General features: G+C 44.8%; 1 pseudogene across 1 annotated transcript; it reads left to right on the forward strand.

Annotated features, from left to right (window-relative positions):
• Positions 1–412: 412 nt before the first annotated feature.
• Positions 413–1,070, forward strand: LOC307192839 (eukaryotic translation initiation factor 4E-like; annotated as a pseudogene). The gene has a single exon. The product of its transcript is annotated as a eukaryotic translation initiation factor 4E-like (transcript).
• Positions 1,071–17,152: the final 16,082 nt, after the last annotated feature.

Genomic DNA, 17,152 nt, shown 5'->3' on the forward strand with positions numbered 1-17,152 from the left:
GCCCCTTCAATGTGCACCAGGGCCTGACCAAGCCAAGCTTTCTAACTGGTGCCCTGGTCCTACCTCTAACCTATCAAGGAAGAACAAGCCCTCCTGGGAAGAAACAGTAGCAAGTGGGACCCTTGGCTCGGTTACTGAAACTTCTCCAGCCATCTTCTAATGATACTTTGCCCTCTGACCCCTTTTACCCTCTCAATCTCCCCACACCCCCCCCCCCCATCGCCTGCTGCTTCCCCAGCCACAGCCTCTGATGCAACGGGGCAGGTCTCATCCCCACCCTGACTGCACCTCTATTCATTCAGCCCCAACAAGTCTGTCTCTTTCCTCTTGGCCAGAAATGCTCTGCCGTTTCTTGTCCATCTATTTAAATCCATCCCACCTCTCCAGCTTCAAAGCAAGCTCTTCGAGATCCATCTAAGATGGTGACTGTGGAACTGGAAACCACCCCTACACCTAATCCCCCACCTACAGAAGAAGAGAAAACAGAATCTCATCAGGAGGTTGCTAACCCAGAACGCTATATTAAACATCCTTTACAGAACAGATGGACACTCTGGAGTTTTTAAAATGATAAAAGCAAAACTTGGCAAGCAAACCTTCGGCTGATCTCTAAGTCTGATACTGTTGACGACTTTTGGGCTCTGTACACCCATATCCAGTTGTCTAGCAGTTTAATGCCTGGCTGTGACTACGCACTTTTTAAGGATGGTATTGAGCCTATGTGGGAAGATGAGAAAAACAAACGAGGAGGACGATGGCTAATTACATTGAACAAACAGCAGAGACCAAGTGACCTCAATTGCTTTCGGCTAGAGACACTGCTGTGCCTTATTGGAGAATCTTTTGATGACTACAGTGATGATGTATGTGGAGCTGTTAATGTTAGAGCTAAAGGTGAAAAAATAGCAATGTGGACTACTGAATGTGAAAACTGAGAAGCTGTTACACATATAGGGAGGGTAGACAAGGAAAGGTTAGGACTTCCTCCAAGGACAGTGATTGGTTACCAGTCCCATGCAGACACAGCTACTCAGAGCGGCTCCAGCACTAAAAATAGGTTTGCTGTTTAAGAAGACACCTTCTGAGCATTTTCGTGTGAGAATGCGTCAAGCAGTCGAGATTTGGGAGCTGAACCAAAGCCTCTTCAAAAGCAGAGGGGACTGCATTTAAATTTGATTTCCATCTAAATGTTGCTAAGATATAAGAGAAGTCTCATTCGCCTTTGTCTTATACTTTTGTGTTCATATATACATTTTTTTTTTTTTTTTTAAATTTTGGCTAGAGTGTCTACTATCCCAGTCAAAGAAGTATAGTACACATCGTCCCCAGAATCCATAAATGTGTTCCTGGCCCACTCTGTAATAGCTTAATAGAATTAAACATCACAAACACATTTGGCCCGTGCACAATACTAAAGAAAAGCATTTGCATTTCTATACCTCACAAGAGAACGATGCTGTTTATGTTCCATTGTACGCAGAAGCTTATTCTGCTCGTTTGAAAGAGTATGATGCGTGCGGTTTTCTAACAACTGTCTTTGTTTCTTTTTACAGCATTGTCTGTGCTGTACTCTTGCTGATGGCTGCTAGATTTTAATTTATTTGTTTCCCTACTTGATAACATCAGTGATTCTGGTTTCAGTTTTCCATTTGTTTTGCTTTTGTTTTTTTCCTCATGTAATACTGGTGAAGGATCCAGGAATATGAAACAAAGGTGGAAAAAAGATTAATTTTGTGCATTCTTTGGTAGTTTTTGGGGGGGGGTGTTTGTAACTACAAAGCTTTACTACAAATTTATGCATTTCATTCAAATCAGTGATCTATGTGTGATTTCCTAAATGTAGTTGTAGATTATAAAAAGTGTATCATCATAATTACCTTCCTAATTAGAATCAGTATGCCTGTTTTTGTATCTTTATGCTGTATTTTAAAACTTTGTTATACTTAGGTTATTTTGCTTTGGTTAAAAAATGGCTCAAGTAGAAAAGTGGTCCCATTCATATTAAGACACTGTAGAAAACTGTAAATAGCATGTGAGTGAATTGTCTTTTAGACAAAAAAAAAAAGGCAAAAAAAAAAAAGCAAGCCCTTCCTCCTCCAGGAAGCCTTTGCTGGCCATTTCAGTGCACATAGACCCCTCCTTCCCTGGTCACCAGCGCCACCCACAGCTGCGGAGTGCCTTTAGGCGAAAAGCAGCCACCTCCTGTCATTGTGTACCGATGCTTCACCTCCCCAAAAGAGAATGTCAGCTAAGACCTTAACTAATGAAACTCCTTCTGAATCTTCCACAGCACGGAACATGGGGACACAGAGGAGAGTCTCCGAAAAAATAATAAATCCACGGATGGTTTATTATATGAAACTTAAGAGCCAACAGTGAAGCCTAGTTCCAGCACTCCTTCTTGGAAGAGCAATTACAAGCTATGGGCTGAACTGTGTCTATTGTTTTTCATGCATGTTTACTCTTCAATGCTGATCGAAACGCACGTCATCCTGAGAAAAAGAAGACCGGCTCCTTCTCCCATTCTCTTCCCCTGCACCCTGTACCAAATCCTCCCCCAAGACGAGACACACGCCTCCCCCAGAGCCGTGTCTCCACGTGCTGAGCGGTGGATCCACAGCTGTCGGACATCACAAGCCGTCAAGCATACGCTGTGGGCCTGGACGCAGCAGCCCCAGAGGGGTGGATGAGACAGGGTACAGGGTCTGGCCACACAGGGGATAATGGGTCCTGCCAAGCTCAGAGACCACAACTACCTACATAGAAGGGGATGCTTTGACAGAGATGCCGGAAGGTTTACTGAGCACGCTCGATAGCGGGAGACTGATGTGAGAACACATTTTTCGCAACCTGGGCGATGCAGCAGAGTGAGCAGCAAAGAGGAACGTTTCCTTATGTATCAGTGCCGAGGCAGCTTCTAAAAGGCACAGAGACCTGGGTTCTAAACCTGGTTCTGAAATATCTAGCAGGGCACTTTCAACAAGCCACTTCATCTCTCTTCTCCAAGCTCCTGACCTATAAGAGGAGAATAAAAACAGAACGTGTCTCGTAGGGTTATAATGATTACAGCATAAACGGCTGGCTGGGCACCAAGGATCACGCTGCCTCCCCACAGAGCACAGCCATGCTGGGAGCACGGCTCAGCCAGGGACCCTACTTCCCAGGCCTCTCTGCACCGAGATGGGATCACGTGACCAAGTTCTAACCAATACACTGAGCAGAAGTGACTCCCACCACCTCAAGGCCTGGCGCACCAGAGTCTGCAGGTAGCTCTCCACACTCACAAACACAACAAGCCTCTTGATGCAGAGGCTTCAGCCCAGCAAATGGCATTAGGCTCTATACCTGCTGCCGTAACAGAAGGTGCAAGACACCTGCTCTTTCAATCTTTCTGGAGAGGAGAATGGTCCATCAAATTCAAATCCTGGACTTGAGAAAATGCAAGAAATAAACCACTAGAGTAAGCCACTGAGACTCCAGGATTTGCCTGTGAGAGAAGTTAACCCTATGTTAGCCAAAACAAGAATTACACGCTGTATCTCAAGCATTATGCAATGCCTGACACAGAGAACACAAAAAATAGGGTTGCTCTTGTGTTTATTACCCTGAACTCTTTATAGCACTTGATACCTCTAGGGTATTTCTATATCAAAGATGCAAATTCAATTTGTGTTGCCAAGCACTGAAGACAGTACAAAGTTAGAAGTTTTTAAATGCAGAGATCCCATTCTTCAGGGATTCATATGTGCAATTAGACCCATAATGTAAGTAATTACACTGCAAGGCAAATTTTATTAAATGCTTTGACAGAGGCTCAACGTGCAACGAGAAGATTCATTTTAGCTGAAGCGTTTGACATATTCCTGGAGGAGGGAAGTTATAAATGGGGCCGTGAACACCACTTATATTTCGCACATGGACACATTGGCCAGGGGATTGGGGAAGGGGTAAATCTAGACAATGGGAGGCACTGAAGGTCCCAGTAGAAGGTTCCAAAGCACTTTCTCTGTCCTCCTGTCTAAGGCAGGCACGGCAGAAGGGGACTAGCTGTGTCAGGGGGAGTAGAAGGTGCTTTGGGGATACAGTGAGAATTAGGGCTGCAAATGCCAACTGGGACCAGCTTGAGAGGGGCCTCCAATGCCAGGCTCAGGAGTCCAGACCTTCCTTTATTAGTCATGAAGTACATGAGTCAGGACTCGTACTGGAAATGGCAGAAACCTAACTGGCACTCTCATATGCAAACAAAGGGAGTCAGAGGTCCTGCTCGTAATCAAACCAATACTTACAGCTGGTCCTCAGGAACAAATGGAACCAGGGACCAGAACACCACAAAAAATCACAGGTAGCACCTCTGTTCACTCTTGCAATCCTGTTTTAAATTACTTGTACTGTTCTTCCACTATCTGAAATCATGTACTGACTTGTCTGACCTCCTAGGATATGAGTCCCAAGGACACAGGGCAGTCTGTTTTGTTTACCACAAATGGTCTCCTGCATGGCCAGCACTCAGCAGGCACCCAGGGAGTATTTGTTGAAAGAACAATGTGAATGGGTCAGAGATTTTAAGATATCCTGGTTTAGGCAAACTTGAATATTCTCCTTGACTGCTCCAATTCCCCATATCAATCTGTACATCTGCAGTAATATTTGAATGGCTCAATTTCTCTGTCATTCATGTCCCCATAAATCAGCAATAGGAGTGAACTTCCGGTCCTGCAAGGCTGAAGGTCGCAAGCTGGACTCCCGTGGAATCACTGGATGAACTGTCCCGTGGTACAGCAAGGAGGTAGACCAGCTGACCAGCACTGAGATGTTCTAACATTCTAGTAGGCTTTTTTGAAATGCCTTCAGTCTCTACCTCAGAAACTCATACCTTGAACCAAACTCTATGCCGGAAGGCTCTGAGGGGATTAAGAGGGCTTTAGGTCACAATAAAGGGGCACAAGTGACATTTTTTAGACCTCATCCCTGTTCTCTTGCAAATGAAGTCACTGCAAAAGTTTTCTAAGGAGCCTAGGCATAACCAAGACACATTTAATCTCCTCTTTGACTTCAGCCAGGTCCTAAAACTCTCTCATCCTCTCTTTTCTGAGGTCCTGCCATGTCCTTCAGTTTTGCCAAGACAGAGATGGTTTGAACATACTGGAGAGTTCCATATCTGTTCTCCTTGGTATCACCTGACAAGAGATGATCACAGCCCTACTTTGAGCCTTTCTGTTCTGTGATAGCCTTTCCTATTTTTACTACCATTTGACTAAAAACAGCCAAAGTTATTTCAGGATCAAACTAAGAATCATCACACCATGCTCTGGGTGAGTTGACTTTTTTTTAGCCGCTCCACCCCCATGTATCTTTGACCTGTAAGATTCCTGCCTTGATCTGCTCAATCCTTTGTGTGTTACTCCAAGAATAAGCAAGGTACCATGGTGCTCTTTTGTATTTTATTTCCATCTTTATAGTTTGAGATACATTTTTGTTAGAACAGCTAAGTCCCACCAGAAGTCATACAGCAACACAGGTGTGGCAGCATATTACATCCCAATAGGTCATGCTTTGGGCCATTTTAAGGACACCTATTTGACTAAAACCAGGAAATGAAAAGAGTTACGTTACAGAAAAGAACACTCCCCAATTTTCTCAGTAGACAGGATGGCTTTCTTGGGCAAGCAGAGAACGCTACCTGTAAACTATTTTCATTTTGATACAGTCTTTTACTCTAATCACAAACCCTTTCAGATGAACCCAGAAATACCTTTCACCATGCACTAAGGTGAGATAATGGGGAGACCATCAGTGTTAGAAGAAAATTACTGTGGTTCACCTCACTATTTCTGCTGCCAGGTCTAAGCCCTGTCATTATTAGGGAGATGAGTTTGTGCCAGTCCATTTCTAAATCTCACCTGGTTCCACGTGAGACCAGTGATTTCTATTTACCAGCAGATAATTAGGACATCATTTCCATCTGTGGCTATCACCACCATGAACCTCAAATTTACCATTTATCCAAAATCTGTCTTGAACAGCAATAAGGTACAGAGATTTATGCTAGGTATGGGCGGGGAGATGGCAGAAATGAATTTTCTGTCCTTCAGGAACTGAAGGTCTAACAGGAGGAAGAGAAAAAAGGCATCAGTATGCTAAGACAAAAATAAGTGTCCTTAGAGGCAAGAAGAGGGTGTGGCACAGAAAAAAGCAAGGGCTGTGGGCACAGACTGAGTTTGACCCTCAGCCTCAATGTATCAGTCAGCTACTACTGCAATAATAATGTGTAACAAGCATCCATGAGAGTTTAATAGCTTATAACAACAAACATTTTTCTCATTCTGCAGGATACCTGAGCTTCAACTGATCTAGAAGGGGCTCCTCCTACACTCCTCTGGATTGTGAGTTGGATTCAGATCTCCTCCACCTTCTTGGACCAGTGACTGCCTAAGACGTTCTTCTCATTGAAAAAGAACGGCAAATGATGCCTGATTTTGGCCACATGAACCTCAGTCAAGTATATATACTTGACTGATAATGTAGTAAAGTTTTCTTTATAGGAAAAACCATTTATGAAGAATGCAATTTTGTAAATGTAAGAATAATATGCATTCCTATTTTCATTTTTAATATGCATATTTTATTAAAAATGCTTTTAATGCATATTAAAAGCAAATAATAATGCTTTTTAATACGCATTTTCATTAATAATATGCATGTGAAAGCAAATAATATCCTTCCCAGTCCCCTCCCCTTTCCTTTCTCCCTTTTCCCAGTCCCCTCCCCTTTCCTTTCTCCCTTCTGCTACAATCATGGTGACAATGGCACAGTACTTTCAAAACTTTTGTTACTATTGTTAAGTTGATGACCTTGCAAGGATATATTTTGTTTCTCACAGATCCTTAACAAGTTTCGGGGATAGAAACTGTTCTGGAGCCTACTTTGAGGCGGGATAGAGACAGTAAAACCAGTCGGAGCAAAATACGTCACAAACTTTGAGATGTTGGAGTCTGGAGTTTAGTGAGAAGAAAGGTCTTAAGGGGAAGAATTGACCAAGAATATGGTGGTGAGCTGGGGCATTAGAGGGGCACAGGGTTAGAAAAAAATTCACTATGGTGAGGAATGGTTATGTTTTCTTGGGAGTAATGACTGACATTAAATTTTAAGTTGTCTCTGCCATACTGTGCTGAGTTATTTTTGCCCTCAAATACTGCATGCTCACGGTAGAGTCTGCACCATACAAAAACCTTCTTTAATTGAACTTGGAGGCAATGAGAGAACAGACATTATGAGCAGCACAGACCAAGTAGTTATAGAAGATAGGGGCTGCAAGGTGCAGGAGAGGTCGTAGAGGTGGAAGATTCAGCATCTGGAAGAAATCATACTGAGAGGTAAAATAGGACAAATATAAGCCTCTCGAGAATTCTTAGATCCTAGGCTGTCTCCAAATTTTCCAACAATTCTTCGTTTCCCTTTGATTCCTATCGGAAACTGCTCTTCCCCGAGCTGGTAGGGCTGCAGATGCATGGTCCTTCCTTCCCCATTTCGTGAGGAGAAGATGGATCCACGACACAAATGCTCACTCAGTACAGATCCTTCTACCCTCCTGAGCACAGAAACTGGTCCAGGTTGGGCACCCAGCTCAATGAGAGTCCTATGGAATTGGGATGTGGGTTACAACAGATGCTGGGAGAAAGACAATCTGTTTCCTTCAGCAGTTATAAAAACTAAGGACCATGTAAGCCCAGATCTGCTGTTGGCTATCTTTTATACCTTAAAGAAAGCCTCCCTAAGAATAAAGCCAATACAGAAGAAAGCAGAGGCAAGAGGTTGAGAATGAGAGTCCTGGTGACATCCTTGAGCCCATGAATATAGCCATAACTGAGGCCCCATCCACACCTGGGGTCTCCAGACCCAGACTCCAGGAAGGATCCTATCACAACCAGAAGCGTTCCTGCCCCGTACCCCCAGTTTATGTGCATGCCAATTTACCCAGTCTACTCTCTACAGTAGGAGTCAGCAAACTTTTTCTGTAAATGGCCAAATAGTAAATGTTTCAGGCTCTGGGGGCTGTCAAGTCTTTGCTGCAACTACTCGGCTCTGCTGCTGGAGCAGAGAAATAGCCATGGACAGTATGTGAGCGAATGAGCAGAGCTGAGTTCCAGCAAAACTCTATTTACAGAAACAGGTCGGCAGGACAGATTTTGCTCTCAGCTTGTAGCTTGCTGACCCCGGCTCTACAGAAACCTTGGATGGTCAGTTTCAGAAATGGCCACTGAATTTGTGCTTCAGAAAATTCCTCAGGGAGAAAACTTTACAGGGATGGCTCTAAAAGTCACTGCCATGGTGAAAAGAAACCTCAAGTGTTCATAAAACTTAGCTGCTGGGCTTCCCTGGTGGCGCAGTGGTTGAGAGTCCGCCTGCCGATGCAGGGGACGCGGGTTCGTGCCCCGGTCCGGGAAGGTCCCACATGCCGCGGAGCGGCTGGGCCCGTGAGCCATGGCCGCTGAGCCTGCGCGTCCGGAGCCTGTGCTCCGCAACGGGAGAGGCCACAGCAGTGAGAGGCCCGCATACCGCAAAAAAAAAAAAAAAAAAAAAAAAAAAAAAAAAAAAAAGCTTAGCTGCTAACGCTGAACTTTCTAAGGCCAAATCCAGTGAAACTGAAAATTAGTTGACTGTCTAATCAGTACTGACCAAATCAGTGAAGACCAAAGCTGCTTCAGTCTTATTTGTGTATTATGTTTTTGATGATGACTTGTACCATCCTGGGATACTCACCAAGCTTTACTTAACCTTTTCCTGAGAGTCTTAATGACAGCTTCCTTTCCAGCTCATTCATTATTTCACTTCCAAGTATTTTTATTCTCTAGGAGAGTTTTTCTCCTTGAAATAGGTCTTAGAACTTGGTGCCCCACTGATGTAAGTGGACAAAACATCTATCTAGGTTCTTTTTTGTGAAATGCAATGAGAATGGCCCCCAGCAACATGTATGAATCAATTCAAAGACACCTTCGAGCATCAGTCACGACCAGAGAAAAATCAGATGTGCAGGTATCAACCAGCCACAACTGCAGAAGATACCGACACCAGGCTTCACCTTGCCACCATCTAGCCATGCTGTCTACTGTTTCCATGAGTTCCAGAAGCTTCTGTTTGGGTCACATACCACTGGACTGAATCCAACCAAGTCCTAGAAATCTCTGAGATGGCAGCCACCTCTCCGGGGACCTCAGAATCCTGGCAGCTGAAGACTGGATCTGACGAGGCTCTGGTTCTAGAAATCATTATCTTGTTCAGCCAGTCTCCCTGACTCATTTATGTTAAGCCTTTTTCTTAACTCAGGGTCCGAGACACACATGTTCCCTCTAGACCAGGAAAATCTTACCTGCTATCTCTTAGAAGCCCAGAGGCTGGTAGAAAGAACTTAGTCTCTGGAAAATGGGAAATATCAACTGTATTCACTGCCCCTAGGGGGCAGGATCTCCAAGATTTAAACTGACTCCCTTCCCAAAGCTCAGGAGCAAATCTGTCTCCCTCCAGCCAATCAGATCAGGCCTCTGCTTGGTGTCCCAGCAGGATCCCGGGATCTGTGTGCTTCAAATCTCCTCTACGTCTTTGTTAATATAACCTCAGTGCTTAGCACTATGCCTGGCACACAGTATGGACTCAGAAAGTGTTAGGTGATTGCATAGGAAAATAAATGAATGTGCTGAGACCTTGCACGTGCCGTGGAAATGACAGGTGACTGTGGAAGAAGAGAATACTGTCCAGCAAATATTCATTCCCTACTCCCCTCCCACACAAGAAAGGTATGTACTTGCTTGACTGATACCAGGTTTGGCAACACGATTCACTTTTTCTCATGACCGCAGATAATGCCTGCCCATACCTTGAACTTGGGTCTAGGCATGTAACTTGCTTCATCCAACAGGATGCAGGCAAACTTGATGCAATAAAGACTGTGAAACCTAGCTTACCTTCTTATACTTCTGTCATCGTCATGAGAAGAACTCCCACTCTCCCCGAGGTAGCTGCTACTCTTTCAGTCTGGGATCTGGTATGAACACATACGGAACAACTCTGGTAAGGAACCACGCCCAGATGGATCTGTACCTTGAAGCACAGTCTCCCAGGAGCCCAGCCTAGAAGAGTCAACCATCAGGCAACCCACTGACAGGTAAGCAAGAATAAATGACTGTGGACAAAGAATGCCAACTACCGTATCAGTAAACAAAGGATGCTGTAGCCACCAGGCCATAAGCCACTGCAGCCCCACCACCGCGTAGGTGCACCCTAAGGGCCTCAGGATGGAAAAGAACAGGATACTGGGCCAAGAGAGTTAAGCCGCATATCAAAGGAATGATATCAATAGGCCCAGACTCTTGTGTCTTCCCAACCAGAAAAGTGCCACATTCATTAACCTGAGATGCCTGTTTTTTTTTAATTAACAGTAATCTTTCGATGTTCCTACTATCTGTTTTGTTTGTTTGTTTTTTTAACTCCTATATATCCTGGCTCCTCCCTGACCTCTTCTGAGCTGTCTCTCAGAGCTACCCGAGAGGCTGTCTTCGGGGCTTATGTCCTTAGTACGTCCACCGAATAAAACGTAATTCTCAACTGCTAGGTTGTGTATTTTTTAAGTCAACAGGATTGTTATTTTAAGCCACTGAGTTTGGAATGTTTTGTTATGCAGCATTATTGTAGTACTAAGTAACAGATACACCCACTACCACCAGCAAGAAGAAGAGCACTATCATGACTCTATCATCACTATCATCACAAGAAAGACCCCAAGAACGTGACATTGCCCGTCTGCAGCAGCTGTGCTTATGCCGGGAAGACAAAGGGCACCCTGGCAGCCCTGGTGCCTAAAGGAGACACTAGAGAAGAGGAAGACCCAAAGACATGGCTTATTCAGCCCACAAGGGTTTGGAGGACCTGCCCTGAAGGTAAAAGCCATCCAGTGGAGAAAAGCCTCTCTCAGCTGAAAGGAAACACACCTCATATTTTCTTTGCACTTTCACATGTAAGTTCCTTTTCTAAAGGTCCCCACAGATTTGTGTGGGCGCGACCATTTTAACAATAGCTGCCCCATGGACGGCATTAAGATGCAACTGCCGTCATTTATCAGGGTCCTTGACTTTCAGCATTTCTGACTATTCAATGTAAGCCCAAACTCTCCATCCTTCCAATAAGCATTGGTTTTCAGGCTCATATAGATTCTTGCATATCCATCTGTTGCCTTTCCCTGAGAAGTTTCTGAAAATGAAAAGAGCAGAGAAAAGAAAATGGCTTTTTGTTTGAATTTCCTTAAAGAGTCGTTTGGCGAAGCATCATCAGCTCTTGCACGCAGGCAAAATTCAGTTAAGTGATCTCTGACTGTTCTGCAAAATTGGAATCTGAAGCCTTGTAGCAAATTGTCTCTAATGCATCATGGAATGTGAGAGGCATATAGAGGCAGGATTGCCTTTCTGACAACTCAGTGAAGGAAACAACTGCTGGAGCTCTAAGCTAGGGCTCTGCTGTCTGCCATCTTGATGCGAACATCACCCCAACTTGGGATAGATGCTGTAGACAGGATTCAGGGAGTTGGGGCAGGGATGGCTGGAGGACACAGGAGCCTAGGAAACAACCTAAGCATTACACAGACTCACCCAAGACTGTGTGACAAAAGGTGCTCTGATCGGCTCACGCTTTGCCTCTTCGTACATCTGCCTCTTTCTCCAGCTTCCTAAGAGGTGTCCAAGTATGCCAAGGACACCAAATTTGCACCCAAGAATATCGACTAGTACATGCTGGCTCACCCTGGATGCATCCCAAAAATAAAGGTATATGTCTCCTAGCATCTTTCCACCTATTGATATTTTCCTCCTTTCATTTGGTTCCCTCTCCCCAGGGAATCTCATCCACTCCATAGCTGATGCCTATAAAAAAAACTTTAATTCCAGCCTGACTTCTCTGTTGAGCAAAACCCATATGCCAAGTATCTGAACTGGGCTATTTCACAAGCATTCAGACTCAGCATGGCCCAAGCAGAACTCATTAATTTCCCCCAGATACTTTTCTTCTCCTGCCTTCCCCTTATCAGGTAAAGGCAACAGCCCAAGTTAAGGAACCCAGAATCACTCTTGACTCTTTTCCTCTCTCCACCCTCAAGGGCAATACAATGCCAAGAGCTCTAATTTCTATTCTGCTAAGCTACATCTTCCATTTGCAGCAAATTTCCCAACCATTCAATCACCTAATATGTCTTGGGTCCCTATTTTGTGCCAGGCTTTTTCCTAGGTGATTTGAGATACAGTAGTGAGCAAACAGACCAAGAACCCTACCCTTGTGGTGCTACCTTTGACTACAGAAAGAGACAATAAACAACAAAAGAAAATTAAGTAACATTCTATATAATCGGGATGAGTACTATGAAAAACACAGTAAATGGACAGTAAGTGGGGAAATGGATGGGCTGCACTGAGTAAAGCCCGATTTCACTGTTAGATATGGGGGGCAGGGGAGACCTCCCTGAGAAGATGAATTCTGAGCAAGGATTTGAAAGAACAAAGACTTAAGGAGGGAGACATTATGGCAATAATGCAAGCAAAATATTATGGGGGCTTAGACCAGGATCGTAGCAGTAGAGATGGCAAGGAAGGTAAAGGTGACGGGATTTTATGATTGGTTAAATGGGGCTATGAAACAGAAAAATCAAGGGCATCTCCTAGGTTTTTTCTTGTGCGACTGAAAGGATGGAGCACCCATCGATGGAGATGGGGAAGGCTAGAAATGGAGCAGGCTTGGAGAAGGGAAGATCAGTAGTTCTGTCTTGGACATGCAGAGTTTGAGATGTTTATTAGATATTTGAGCAAAGACATCAAATAGGCAGTTGCATAAAAGGTCAGAATTCAGGAGAGAGGTTCAGAGTAGAGACACAACCTTAGCCCAGGTCCACATCATTGCTCACGTGCATTGTTGCAATGATCTCACAGCTGGGGTCCCTGTCTCTAATTTTCTTACAGTTGCCCTCCACATTCCTATCAGAGAGGTGTTTCTAAAACTGGAATCTCACCTGCTTAAAAACCTCTGATTTCCCGTTAAATACCAAATCCAACGCCACTCCACAGCATGGCACTCAAATCTACACTTCAAACTCTCCCTTACTGGCCCCAACCATATGGAGATGCTGCACTGGCTCCTGGACTGATGGATACTCCTGGATGTCAGGCACCTCTGAGCATCTGTCCATGTTCTCTCGATCTGGAATAGCACCTTCCCTGTATCCCTGGCACACCCACTCATCCTTAATTTCCTAATTCAAATGCCAACTCCTTGCTAGACCTTGCTCTGCACCGTCCAGGGGGATTAACTGCTCTTCCTTCCATCTTGCCATTGCAACTTATACGCTCTTCTAGAGTAATACTTACCATATGGCGATGCAGGTTTCTGTCTTTGACTAAGCCACAGACTAGACGCCGCTTTATTCACCTAAGTCAGTGGCCAGCTCACTGCCCAGCAGAAGTGTACAGAATAGCCATGAGCCAAAATAAATCCAGCTGCTTTGTCAGTGCACCCATCATATTGGCACAGTCTGGGAGTGTGGAGATATAGGAGAGGGAGGGGGGAGTCATGTTCTCCATCATGTGGGCAACCAGGAGCTGTCAATCAGAGCAACAAGGAGGCCCCCTGCAGGCGGCTGACGGCCCCTGGAGCCCACAGCACTTAGAAGCTCCTCTTCACTCCCTCCTATGGGGGTCCTGGCAGAGGAGAGTGATGGAGGTAATGGGCTTGGGTTTTAACAGTAGGGGTTTTGTTTAGGTGTGAAGGATGTCCTCATCAAAGCAAGAAATGAGATGGAATTTGCAGAGAAATATTAAGGGAAATAGAAAAATGTTCTCTAAATTCATGGTGTGCCAGGGACTTTGGTGGGCACGTCAGGTCCTTGCCGTTTGCTTCCCTCATATTTACAAAGTGTCCATGGGCCTGATCGTGCTGTTTATTAAGAGACATGCCTTCTACCCCTACACACACCCTTCTCCTGCCTTCCCTCCGCCAACTCCAGTGATCCTCCAACATTTACAACAACTGGCCTCCAGGTTCTAGTTCAGCCCCTGTCTTCAAAGGTCTTTTGAAAACTGAGCACGTTTTAAATTAAAATAAAATTCTTTTCTACTTGAGCAGAAGAAGAGATAAGAGAAACCTCGCACCTCATCCCAATTATTGCAGAACTCCCACCTCACACTAGAGAAATAACCAGCCACTAAGCAAGCTGTGGGCTCTGCCTTGGGACTCAGGGCCATTTCCTGCATATTATCAACATCCAAGGCCACAGGGAGGCTCTGAGTCTTGAAGATCATAAATGAGGCTTTTTGGGAGAAAACCAAAATCAGAGTGGCTTAGATGTAAATTTATTCTTCAGTACTTTTTAGGGCTTAAGTGCTTCTTAGGAAAATAGAGCAATAGAGATGCTGAAACGTGACTCTGATGCCAAAATACATTAAAAATCTAAGATTCAAAGAGGTCAGAGGGACTTCCCTGGTGGTGCAATGGTTAAGAATCTGCCTGCCAGTGCAGGGGACACGAGTTCGAGCCCTGGTCCAGGAAGATCCCACATGCTGTGGAGCAACTAAGCCCGTGCACCACAACTACTGAGCCTGCGCTCCAGAGCCCACACGCCACAACTACTGAGGCGGCACTCCGCAACAAGAGAAGCCACCACAGTGAGAAGCCCGTGCACCGCAACGAAGAGTAGCCCCTGCTCACCGCAACTAGAGAAAAGCCCGCGCGCCGCAACGAAGACCCAACACAGCCAAAAATAAATAAATAATTTAAAAAAAAAAAAAAAAAGGCCAAAGAGAGGCCACCCCATGAGGCCAGGGAATTTTATTTGTTTTGGTCACTGTTCCATCCCCAGCCTCCAGAACAGCACCTGGCACAGGGTGAGCTCGCCATAAAGCTTGGTTCAAGAAACGATAAATCACAGGACTTAAAATCAAAAAACTCTTTCCAAACATGTGAATGAAAAAAAGAACAACGTATGAACGAGTAAAACAATAAGGTGTCTTTCCAGTGTCTAGAAGTGTTCTGTCTAATGTGTGTTCAGATAGAGATACAACGTCAACTGTCATCCTTCTCTCCCCTCCCTCCATCTCCTTTCTCCTCCCCCTCTTCCTCCTTTCCTCCTCCTCTTTACTCTTCTTCCATCATGTCTCTTTTTTTCTTCTTTAATTTATTTATTTTATTTTATTTACTTTATTTTTTGGCTTCGTTGGGTCTTCGTTGCTGCGCAGGCTTTCTCTAGTTGCAGGGACAGGGTCTACTCTTTGTTGCACTGCACGGGCTTCTCAATGCAGTGGCTTCTGTTGTGGAGCATGGACTCCATGCGTGCGGGCTTCAGCAGTTGTGGCTCACGGGTTCAGTAGCTGTGGCTCGCTGGCTTAGTTGCTCCACAGCATGTGGGATCTTCCTGGACCAGGGCTTGAACCCGTGTCCCCTGCATTGACAGGCAGATTCTTAACCACTGCGCCACCAGGGAAGCCCCCGTCCCGTCTTTATGGACACACTCACTCTCCACAGGCAACCTGCCACTGAGATTTATGGTTTGAATCTCTGTGCTGAGTTCTCTTGTCACAATCTGTTCATCTCTCTTCTGCCACAGTCTCCCAGCATTCTCCTGCTCAAGTCTCTCGTGGGCTTATCCTTTCCCCACCTTGCTGCCCAAGGGACACATCTACCTCACCAGACCTTCTCTCTCCTCCTTACAGACCATAATGCCTCCTCCCTGCCTAAAGCGCAATGTCTATAGGCATGCTCAGGCGGCACCCAAGACTCCACCAGCTTTACCTCCAGCTAATACTGAGCACACCTTGCCTTGTACGTCAACCATCACATGTCCTTCTCCCATTGTCTAGTTGGCAAGCTCCTACCCATCTTTCAAGGCCCAAATGTCTCAAGGACTTAGTGATAAGTGAAAAGATTTTTAGAAACTAAGTCTCTGAACCTTTATAACATCCAACATGCCTAGGAACAGAAGGCCGTTGTGTACATTTTCCCAAAAGCCTAAAGGAATTCTTGGATAAAATGTTTAAGACCAAAATAATCCGTACGCTTTCGGTCCCTGGCAGGGGTGAGCCCCACATTTCTGTAGGTAGCTGACATGTTACATGGCCAGTTTCTTTTTGGTAATAAGTACCTAACTAAGTAGAGGGGCTGTGGATGTCATTGCTGTTCATCTACTTAGGCATCTCATTTGTCTTTGATTGTGTGATTTCTTTTTTTTTTAATAAATTTATTTATTTATTTTTGGCTGTGCTGGGTCTTCGTTTCCGGGCGAGGGCTTTCTCTACTTGCGGCAAGCAGGGGTCACTCTTCATCACGGTGTGCGGGCCTCTCACTATCGCAGCCTCTCTTGTTGCGGAGCACAAGCTCCAGACGCGCAGGCTCAGTAGTTGTGGCTCACGGGCCTAGTCGCTCCGCGGCATGTGGGATCTTCCCAGACCTGGGCTCGAACCCGTGTCCCCTGCATTGGCAGGCAGATTCTCAACCACTGCGCCACCAGGGAAGCCCTGATTGTGTGATTTCTTAATTCCTTCATTTCCTGCAAGGATTAAGATTCCCAATTATTGCCTTCTTTATCATTAAAATAATACACTGTATCTCTCCAGCAGTGAGGGTTAGATTAATTTAAGATCATATCATAGGATGAGCAGTTCAGAATTCATGTCACTCAATTTGTTTACTCCTCCAAAATTAAAGACAGGACCTTTTGGGAAGATGATAAAGTATTTTGTGATATGTCTCTTTCCATCTCAGAGGCCACATGCCAAAGACGATGGCCAGGTTTGGAGACAGTCCAAATTCAAGTTCTTTTCTCAGTGGTGGGGGAGGTGGTCCTTAATCGTCTCAATCATAGACAGTGTGAAAGGTCAATAAAGAACTTCAAAGGTATACAAAGCTACTAAAGGGCTCAGTAAAAGTAAGGAAAAATTAAAACTTTCTGAAAAGCCTTCTCTTTAAATACAGTCAAAATATAATTTGGGTGGGGTAGAAGTCATACCCCTTCTTAATGTGAATTTCGAGTCTCCTAAGTAATAATTGGTAATATTAAATATGTGATGCAAAATCATTTTTTAATTGCCTCTAGGTTTCAAAGAATTTGAAATCAGTTAAAAGAGATGTTAGA

The sequence above is a fragment of the Stenella coeruleoalba genome (genome assembly GCF_951394435.1).
Source record: "Stenella coeruleoalba genome assembly, chromosome: 10".
In the NCBI taxonomy this organism is placed as follows: domain Eukaryota; kingdom Metazoa; phylum Chordata; class Mammalia; order Artiodactyla; family Delphinidae; genus Stenella; species Stenella coeruleoalba.